The sequence below is a fragment of the Carex rostrata genome, chromosome 21, assembly GCF_964058835.1.
Source record: "Carex rostrata chromosome 21, lpCarRost1.2, whole genome shotgun sequence".
NCBI classification, from domain to species: domain Eukaryota; kingdom Viridiplantae; phylum Streptophyta; class Magnoliopsida; order Poales; family Cyperaceae; genus Carex; species Carex rostrata.
This window is the reverse complement of record NC_135938.1, coordinates 1350968-1362287: the sequence shown is the minus strand read 5'-3', so window position 1 is coordinate 1362287 and position 11320 is coordinate 1350968.

The window sequence follows — 11320 nt, the reverse complement described above, 5'->3', positions numbered from 1 at the left end:
GTCCAAATGGCTTTAATTGGACAGAGATTTATCCAAAGCTTATTTAAGCCGTGTGATGAAATTTATCAAGATTGATTAATAACACCCTATTAATTTCTCTGTTAGACAAAATATACATGTTCTTCTATCTTTAGCTTATTTTGGAATGAAATCATAGAGCAAAAGGAAAGTATAAAGCTGATCCATCTCTCACAACTTTCTTTCTCGTTTAGAATAGCATAGAATTTTACTCAAGTTTGTTCCCTGTAATGGAAACCTGAAGCACTTCATTGGCGCAATTCTCCATGGCTATTACCTTCTTAATTACAATTGCTTAATGTGTGCGCATAAGAAATATTCATTGACGAAAATTAAAAGCTTAACTCAAAATATTTTACGAATTACGATGATGAGTTTTTACTTGTATAATATTTGAAATTGTATGCTTATACCATATTTAGTGTTTTAGTAGTTTAATTTTTTCATCATATACAGTTATTGGTAGCATGAAACTCTATAAAATATGAGAGAATATTTTGATTTTTAATTCAAATAGTTAAATAAAACAAGGTAAAATGTCAGCAAAAAAGAGATAATATTGACAAGATAAAACGAGAGGAAGAAACTTTCTCTATTGGTATTCTCTCTGATTTGTTTCCATAATAGAATAGAGAGATAATTTTGAATTATTAAGGTGGTAATTAGAAACATTTCGGTCACCGCTGAAGTGCAACTGAGAAATTTTACCTCATTTTCTTCAATGGCCATACTTATACTACCACGTCATTTATTTCTAAAGTAGGCCCAATAAAGTCCGATTTACAAAAAGCCCAAAATATTTATAATCATCCCATGTATGATATATATGCACTTGGGAGATTTCTAACGTCCCTCAAAAGCCACAATAAAAAATAATATGGATTTTAAATTCGTCAAATTTAGTTTCTCTGAGCCATTTTGAGTCATTTGAATTGTTTGAGGTTTCAAGCCCAATAGCCAATTGGATTGCATCTGGCAATATTAGCTTCATGTAATTTGAATTGTTTTCTAGTAAAAAATGATTAGCAACACATAGCACTGTTTAAATTGTTTTCTAGTAAAAAATGATTAGCTAAGCATAGGACAAAAAATGGTCAATCTGTTTGAATTGTTTTCTACTCAAAATGATTTTGAAGGAACACTTATTTAATTTCTTCAGTCAAACCATATTTCAATGTAAACACATCGGTATGAAATGGCAGACAATAGTTGACCATGCAAAAAGATCAATGTAAAGACATTCATTTACAATTGCATGCATAAGAAAAGTTTACTGATGAAGAGATACATAAAGAAAAATCATACCTAATTAACTAGCCTTTTTGTTATATAAATAAAATGTAAATACTCTGTAATTGCATATATGAAAGGTTCAACATGAAAAAGCTAGAAACTTATTTTTATTTATGTTAATTTAAGACTAAAATAAGTGTGGTGGATTTCTTCTGTTGTATTATGGCACTGATTTAATTAACGTGGCATGAACCGGAATGAATACGAGAAACTAATTTTTTTTTTCATAAATAAATTTATTACATTGCTCTTGAATTTTGAAAATTTATGAAAATTTATAATAAATTAGGATTAAATTTCAAGTTAAAATTAGAATAAATCCTTAAATTCTTATTGATAATTAGAATTAAAAGTTAGAGAATTGAAAATTATAAGTTAAAGTATTAGTAATTATAAGTTAATTAAAATTTTATTTTTATCTAATACTAAATTAATTAATAAATTTGAATTCTATTAACTATTAAATCTATTTCGCTATTTTTCTTGTCCGAAGAAAGTCCTAATAAATCGGTTTGTGTGTGTGCTATTATTATTCAAATTTTGGAGGAAGGATTTGGTACAGGAAACTTGTCCAAGACATTGAAAGGTGTTATTTCTCGGTGGGTTCCACGAGAAATTGATTTTGTGGAATGTAGAAGTCAGTCTCAAATTCTAAGAATAGAAAGTCAAAGTGAAAATAACATGTGAAGTCAAAATCTCAAATTCTAAAAAAAGAAATTCAAAGTGAAAATAACATGTGAAGTCAAAGTCTCAAATTCAAGAGAGAAACAAAGAAATAGAAAATGATTATAATAGAAAAAAAAAATAGAATTTTTAGAAGCAACTGATTATTGTTCTTCTTTCTAACTGATATAAGAGATAAATAAATTGAGGTTTTCAAATCAAACACACATTGAAGATGTGTATGTTTTCTGATAGTAAAGTAGTTAAATAGTAAAATTTCCTTGTTGAAATTTCTGATGATGGTTTATGTTGTTTTATGTATCTATGTTTGTTTATAATTAATATAGCTAGCAATTAAATTGGGGAGCTAGCTAATTTTAAAAATAAAATGCCCAAAAAAAGATATCAACTTGTATCCGTACATGATAGCGTACCGATGAGAGAAACAAATTCGTTCTATCGGTACATAAATTACTACCGTTAGATGAACTATAATTCTTCTATCGGTAATGTGTTTTATACCAATAGAAGATGATTAGTTTACTATCGGTATGGAAATGCTACAAAAATTCTTGTTTTTTTTTGTTTTTTTCCTAGCTTACAAAACGCATGGTAGGGTCGAATATTTATGATTTCTTCCGTGTCATTACACGCATGCAGCTTAATTTGAATATGTCACATCAAAAAGAATTACAAACTCCAACGTTAACGGCGTTTTCCATTATTTTTCAAAAGAGTACAACCAAAAATAAAATTATATATTCAGCAGATCTATAAATACAAGGGCATATTCGTAGCTAGCTAGGATGCATGCACAACCTTTGCAACAAAATTTAAGTTCCTTCTCTGTGCTTATAGGTGTTAAGTAAGATGGTTTTGAGTAATTGAGCTATCAAAAGTTATGTTATTACATGTATGTACTAACTATATATAGTCAACAGTCAAATGATAATTAAAGTTTCCGGTGGAAATTATTAATTTTGCATTTTCTGGAAGCGTGTGTCAGTCAATTTTTACATTGATTAATTGAAAATCTTGACATTTTAAATTGATTAATTCACATAACTCTATTTGACATGGAGTCGTACGTATAAGAAAATATAATAATACGTACTATGTTTTCAAGAATTAATTTGTTCTCCAATTTTATATTTAAAGCTAATTTGGTGTGTCCCCTAAAGTATCACAAAGTAGTACTCATGTGGTCCATGTATGTTCTCCAAATGTAATTAACAAATCAGTACTCATGATATATTACAAGGACACACTAAATACTATATTATTTGTGGCCTCCAAATTCCACGCATATTTTTTTAAGGGGAACATAAATATTTCATTTTCTATAAGGCCGCGTGATATATTTTCTTATTTATATTGGACAAGATGAATTACTGCTTTCAAATAATATATTTTAGGACTTATAAAACATTTGTGAAATTGAAAAAAAATAAAAATAAATAAAAAAAAATAAAAATAATAATAATAATAATAATAATAAAAGCAAAGTCTTTGATAACTACTTTGCACGAAAATTGCACACTTTATTAAAACTAAAACACTAAAACATTAAGGTAAAATATTAAATTTATTAACTTATAATTAATTATAACTCTCTTAACCTAATAGAGAAATTTATTAAGTTACTAATTATAACTATGTTAACCTAATAGAGGCCTTCTTTTTTATTAAGTTATGATTAATTATAACTTAATTAATCTAATAGAGGCCTTCCTCATCATCCGAGTAAGAAAATGAATCATCTTCCTCTTCACATGAGGAAGTGGAGACATTGTTTTCCTCTTCGCATGTCCGCTCCTGGGGCAGGGCAATGGCCCCGGGCCTCAGGATCCAAAGGGCCCCAAAAAAAAATTTAGCATGTATATATTACAAAAAAATTATTTGTATATATTAAAAATAAATAAAATATTAGAAATCAAACTTTGTATATATAAAAGCTCTAAACTTTTTTATAAATAGGAATGATCTATTAGCATATTAATAAAATAATATATATATACATGAAGGTAAGGGTGTAAACGGTCGAATACAGATCAGATAGTGATCAAACCGTATCTTTATCCATTATAATTTTTCAAATACGGATGCGAATATGGATAGTCTTGGATACGGATATGGATTTGATATTAAATGTATACGAATACGGATCAGATATCAGATGGATATGAATATAATTCGGATAATTAAAAAAAAATACTAATATACATTATAGTAAAGTATAATATCTAAATATAGTTTTTTTTTCATTCATTAATTATATCTAATATTTTTCATAATAAATTTGTTGGATACAAAACAATTATCATAGTACCAAAATATTAGTCACTATTTATCTCATAATGTTATATTGTTAATCAGAATATATCAATTCAAGATCAATAATGTTTTTTTTTCTAAGCATATAGAACAAAAAAAAAAAAAAAAAAAGAGAGTCTTGAACCAGCTACATTAACGATCATATATCAATACCATGCAACTAAAATATAAGTAATAAATCATTGGTCGTTGTAACTTTTCGGATACGAATACGGATGCAGATACAGATAGTTAATTATTAAACAATATCCCGGCCTTATCCGTTATAACTTTTTGGATATGGATACAAATACCGATAATCTCATATACGAATACAGATCAGATAATTTAAGTAATTTTCCGAATTCAAATCTGAACGAAATCGGATAATACCTGATTCATTTACACCCCTATATAAAAGACTCAAAATTTTATCCCGCCCCGGACCCCAAAATCTTCAGGACCGGCCCTGCCTCTTCGTCTGATGAAGATGATGAAGGCCCCGGCTTGCGGTTCGTCAATAACGAGTTGTACGAACAAGGCGTGGGACAGATCACATTCCATATCTAATTTAGAAGGTGAGCCAAATTGCAAATCTAGTTTAAAGTTAATATATATATATGTACGGAATTCGCAATCTTAACATTTGTCAATGGCGGGAGAGGATAACGACCGATTTTTTTATTAATAGAAAATAAATAAATAAAATATCGAAATACGGGATTGTTTTTGGAATTTTTCGAGATATAAGTAGAACGGGTTCAAATAACCCGTCCCATGGGACGGGACTAATTAACCCGTCCAGGTTTCTTAATTTAATTAACACTAACAGCAGCTTAGTCGCGTGGAAGAAAAGGAAAAAAAAATCCGGACGGGATAGAAAGACCCGTCCAGAACAGAACCAAAAAAAACAAAAAAAAACAAAATAGCTCGGACGGAGTTATAAAACCCGTCCGAGATTTTCATTTATATTATTATTATATTATATAATATTATATTATTTTTTGTTTTTATATTATTATATTATATTATATTATGATTTTATATATATTATATTATATTATTTTTTTTGTTTTTTATATTATATTATTATATTAATATACTTATATATATTATATTATGAGTAGAAATATGGTGTTCTTAAGCTCACCAAAGTGTTTGGTGAGCTTAACTCCAAAATCTATCAAATCGGTTTCAAATGACGAATTCGAACCGTTGAAACCCGTCTACCTTACGAGTGATGCATCTACATGTGAAAATTTTAAACGTTCGAATTAATTTAGTATAAAGTCAAGCAGTCAAAAAAGATTAAAAAATGAATGCACTAAAATTAATTTATTAATCTTTTAATTTTGACCGATTGACTTTATATTAAATTAATTCAAATGTTTAAAATTTTCACATATAGACATATGATTCGTAAGATAGGCGGGTTCTAACGGTTCAAATTCGTCATTTGAAACCGATTTGATGGATTTTGAATTTAAGCTCATCAAACACTTTGGTGAGCTTAAGAACACTCTAGTTCTACTCATAATATAATATAATAATATAATATAAAAAATATATTATATTATATAATATAATATAAAAAATATATTATATTATATAATATAATAATATAATATAAAAAGAGATGGGTTACGATGAGTTGCGAAGTAAAACGCGTTTCTATTTCACGCTGTATTTTTATTATGAAAGTCCAAATGACCGATCCGAACCGTTAGATGTTTAATCCATATTGAAATGTGCTTGGAGACCAAATTTTATATTTTTTTTGGAATTTTTTTACTATTTATTAAGCATTTTTAAAAATTGCTGTTTTGCTGTGAACGGTAAAAAACAGTAAAATTTTCTGGACCATCAGATCAGGGACTTTCAAAATTGCTTAATAAATAGTAAAAAAATTCCAAAAAATGTAAAATTTGGTCTCCAAGCACATTTCAATATGAAGAACAAGATGAACGGTTCGGATCGACGTTTTGAACTTTAAAATCACAAAATATGAGCGTGAAGTAAAATAGTCGCTTTATTTCGCAACTCACCGTAGCTCATCTCATATAAATATATATATATATATATATATATATAATATAATATAATATAATATAATAATATAAAAAATATATAATATAATATAATAATATGATATAATATTATATAATATAATAATAATATAAATGAAAATCTCGGACGGGTTTTATAACTCCGTCCGAGCTATTTTGTTTTTTTTTCTGTTCTGGACGGGTTTTTCTATCCCATCCGGATTTTTTCTTTTCTTTTCTTCCACGCGACTAAGCTGCTGTTAGCGTTAATTAGATTAAGAAACCCGGACGAGTTAAGTAGTCCCGTCCCATGGGACGGGTTATTTAAATCCGTTCTACTTATATCTCGAAAAATTCCAAAAACAATCCCGTATTTCAATATATATATATTTTTTTCTCTATTAATACAAAATTATTCAGAGGATAACGACAATTCTGACAAATAACATTCCCATTATGCACAGGGTCATGTTTAACATGTGAATCATGTTCTACCTCAGTTTCAAACGTTATTCTACTAGAGAGACAAGCGCTTGTATAAAAAAAATACTAACATTGCTATCCAAAAAACAAGAATTCATACCCTCACAGTCTTAGTTTTCATAAACTACAAGGTTTTTAAATTCGATTTTGTTTTTCTCAATTGAAATAAAAATATTTAATTATAAGTGCAAAAATTTGACCGGCAACAAAGTTATGAAATAACGGATAATATATAAATAAATTTGATCTGCAACAAATTTGATCGGTAACATGCAAGACTTAACTCGTGATGAATCTAGTTACTCCACATCCTAACTTGTGATCAAACTACTCGATATTTTTTTATTAATTGTCTCCAATATTTTATGAACGTTGTAAAAGTTCCTATATTTTAATTAAAAAATTTTGAATTTCTTTTTTTGTGGAGCAAAATATTTTTTTTCTTCAAAACATTGGATGATATATAAATGAAAGAAATTGCAAAGAGCATGATCCAACAATATTTTTTACATGACATGAAAGATCTTATGTAATGAGCATTATATGTATGAATCAACAATATATATTTTTAATAAATGCAATTTATATAATGAGAATGAAGAATTTTATGTGCATTTTATGTATGAGTCAATATAAATTGTAAGAAACATTTTATGTATGAGCTAACAATATTTTATACATCACATGAAAGGTCTATGTACCTCAATTTTTTTGTTTTATATACGGGTCTGTAGTTAAGTAGTTAAACAAGCAATATTAATTCTAACCATCTAATTTACTTGTATGGGTCCGAACTTTTGGAAGTCCGTCTCCTTCTATTAATTATGTTCCATATAAAAAAAAATTAAAATATATTTATTAAAAGAATATCTCTTTCTGCTCAAATATTTATAAATAAGCGGTACCAGTGATATACAATATAATTGATCATTATATTTAATTTTAAAACTACATACATATTATTAAACAAATTTTAAACATTGTTGTTGGGGGTTTCTATTAAAAATTATTATTTTTATTTTATGTTATAGTTATTTTTCATGTATGCACCTAGAAATTATTCACAATAACCTTGAAATTATCATTATCAAATAATGATCCATGTTCTTAATAATTACCAGCAAATTTATTCTTCTTTTCGAAGAAATATTTTATAAATCTAATCAATTGACCTACGAATAACATTTTTTTTTTTTTTACTTCTGGGTATCCAATTTAATTGTTTATTTAACAATAGAAAATTAAATAACAAGAATTAACGAAATGAATTTCTTTATCAATCAAATTCAAGCAACCATAACACTTATAAATTCATATTTTTTTTCTCTTTTTAATTTGTCTAAAACCAAATGAAATAATCTTGATATAAATAACAACCTATAAGAGAAATAAATTGTTAAAGCTCTGATTAGTATTTCCTTAATAAGAAATGAATTCTTAAGAGAAATAAAATAATTTCGATACTAATTAATGAGGTACAAACAATTATGAATTTATATCCTTAATTTGTACCTCTTTAATTAGTATTTCCTAAATTTACATCCCACATATAGGCTCTGATTTAACTATATATGTATATCGCCTCATATTTTGGTATATTTTAGGTTAATTTGATTTGATTAATTGATGACGGCGTGCTAATTGGTGGCCTTTTGTGGCGATCCGTTTTCTTGGGCAAATGAATGATTATGATTTAACCATATCATCATATCGTTGTCAAAGCCGGGTTATTTTTTAAATTTTATCTACCTAACCATTTAAGACAATCTACAGGCGGCGCATTTGAATGTATTAAAAAATAAATCTGGTTGGTAATAAAATATTTTCATATAATAATGGTCCCACTTAATTGTTTGAATACATTAAAAAAATGTTTACACCAAAATGAAATTTCGATTTGATTGGTAAAAATAATATTTTTATATCCATGTGATCCTACCAAAATTGTTTGAAAGAATTACTCCAATAATGAGTCCCAGAGAATTGTTTTGAATGCATTAAAAATATTCATAGCAAAACGAAATTAAGATTTGTTTGGTAAAATAATATTTTCAATATCTATGTGGTCCTACCAAAATTGTTTGAATGTATAAAAACAACGTTTGATTGAATTCCTCCAATAGTGATCCCATACAATTGTTTGAATGCATTAAAAATATTCACAGTAAAATGAAATTAAGATTCAATTGGTAAAAGAATATTTTTATATCTATGTGGGTCCTACCAAAATTGTTTGAATGTATATTTAAAAAAATGTTTGATTGAATTCCTCTAATAGTGAGTCCATACAATTGTTTGAATGCATTAAAAAATAATTTTGGAAAATGGATTTCAGATTTGATTGGTAAAAAATAATTTTATATCATAGTGGGTCCCACCAAAATTGTTTGAATGAATTATGATTGGAGGTAATCGTTTATCATTTTAAGAAAAAAATAATAGAATGTGAGCCAGACCAGTTTTTTCGAGAATGAGATCCGGTGCTCTTCAAATCTTGCTCTTTTTCTGCTATTCTCTCTATCTTTCTCCTCTTACTCTTTCTCCCACGTGATCTTTTTTTCTCTCTCCTTTTCTTTGAAGAGAGATGTAGAGACAAAATGGATAGCATGAGGCTGCTTTTCTAGTAGCAAATTCTCTTCCGTCTTTCCGAGTCATTTTGAGTTTAAATTGTTGAGGTTTAAAATCAAATGGCCAATTGGATTGCTACTGTCAATATTAGCGATCATGTAATTTGTCGTCCTTACATTAATAAGAGGTCAAACAAGATTTCAATGTCATCATTACACAAATGATTTTGATGTAACACTTATTAATTTGTTCAGTCAAACAAGATTTCAAGGTCATGTTCTCTGCACATGCAGTCAATATAGTCGACCATGAAAAAAAATCAAAGTTAACACATTGATTTTCAATTGCATAAAAAAAGTTGACTGATGAAGCGATACATAAAGAAAAATCATACCTAACAGTTTGAGAATAGAAACTTATTTTTATGTTAATTTAAAACTAAAATAAGTGTGGTGGATTTCTTCTGTTGTATTATGGCATTGACTTAATTAATTTTTTTTCAGAAGCAAATTTATTGTCTTGCTTGTGAATTTTGAACTTTTATAGAAATTATAGGTCCGGATTAACTTTGTTCTTTCTTGAATTTTTATTTATTTATATGAAATTCTAATTAATAATTAGGATTCAATTTTAGATTTAAATTTGAATAAATTCTTGAATTCTTACTGATTTTAGTATTAAAAGTTAGCATTCGAAATTATAAGTCAAAATACTAAAATTTATAAGTTATTTTCAGTATTGGACGATCCAAAAAGCGACAGAGGAGAAACCATAAACCTAGCGCAGCTCCAGCCACCACAATCCTCCTACTCCCTCCTCTCTAATCCGCCCCTCCCACTCACTTCTTAGTCTCACTCTCGATTTAACAATACCTCCTTTATCTTGGTTCTATCTTTTTCATTCGGAGAGAAGAATGAGAGAGATGGAAGGGAGCCGAACGGAGCCAATCAGAGATGAGAATGCGGTATCGTCGAAGCTCAGAGTTTAGAGTCTTCATCTCAATCGGAGCTCAACGATAAGTAAATCCGGTCATTGAAGCACGACAGCGGTCGAAAGAGCAGATCCGGTCGTAAAGCGAGATGAGAATTAATGTATTAGAGTGATTATTAGAGCATCTACATTCCTGAAACTATTAGAGTTTCTAATCCAGTTTCAAGGATGAAACCAGGTGGTATCGTCGTGGATAGTACTCCTGACGTTAATGCCAATACGCTCAGAAATATCACTTTTCTGTTGATATACTCTCACGAATAGAAACTTTTTACCTTCACGGATAGTGTCTATTTTTGTAATTTAAACTATGGAATTCAAACACAATGAAAATCAATTATATAAAAAAATAAAGGACCAATTAACTCCAATTACTACTGTTGACGAAGATAGATTTATGCCAAATTTGCCTCCCTCTCAACCCTCTAGTCTAATTAATTAGTCTGCAAAAGATAAGAGATATTTCTATTGTGCCACGCCGCAGTATGAGGCTCATGGAGAAAAGGGATCGTTGCTAGCTGTAAGTGTATAGTCCCTATGTTTGATTTTTATTTATGGAGATGTGTATATCTTCTTCTTTTGTTGTTTGTGAAGATGTATACTTGTTGAATGTTTTTAAGGAAGGTTTATGTTGTTTTATGTATCTATGTTTGTTTATGATTAATATGGCTAGCAAATTAATTGGAGAGCTAGCTAGCTAATTTTAAAAATAAAATTCCCAAAAAAATTTTTATCAACTTGCATGATAGTGTACCGATAAGAGAAACAAATTCCTTCTATCGGTACATAAATTACTCCGTTAGACGAACTATAATTCTTCCATCGGTAATGTGTTTTATACCAATAGAAGATGATTAGTTTACTATCGGTATGGAAATGCTACAAAAATTCTTGTTTTTTTTTATCGTGTTGGTCTCTAGCATTGAGGAATTCGTTAGCAGATTCAG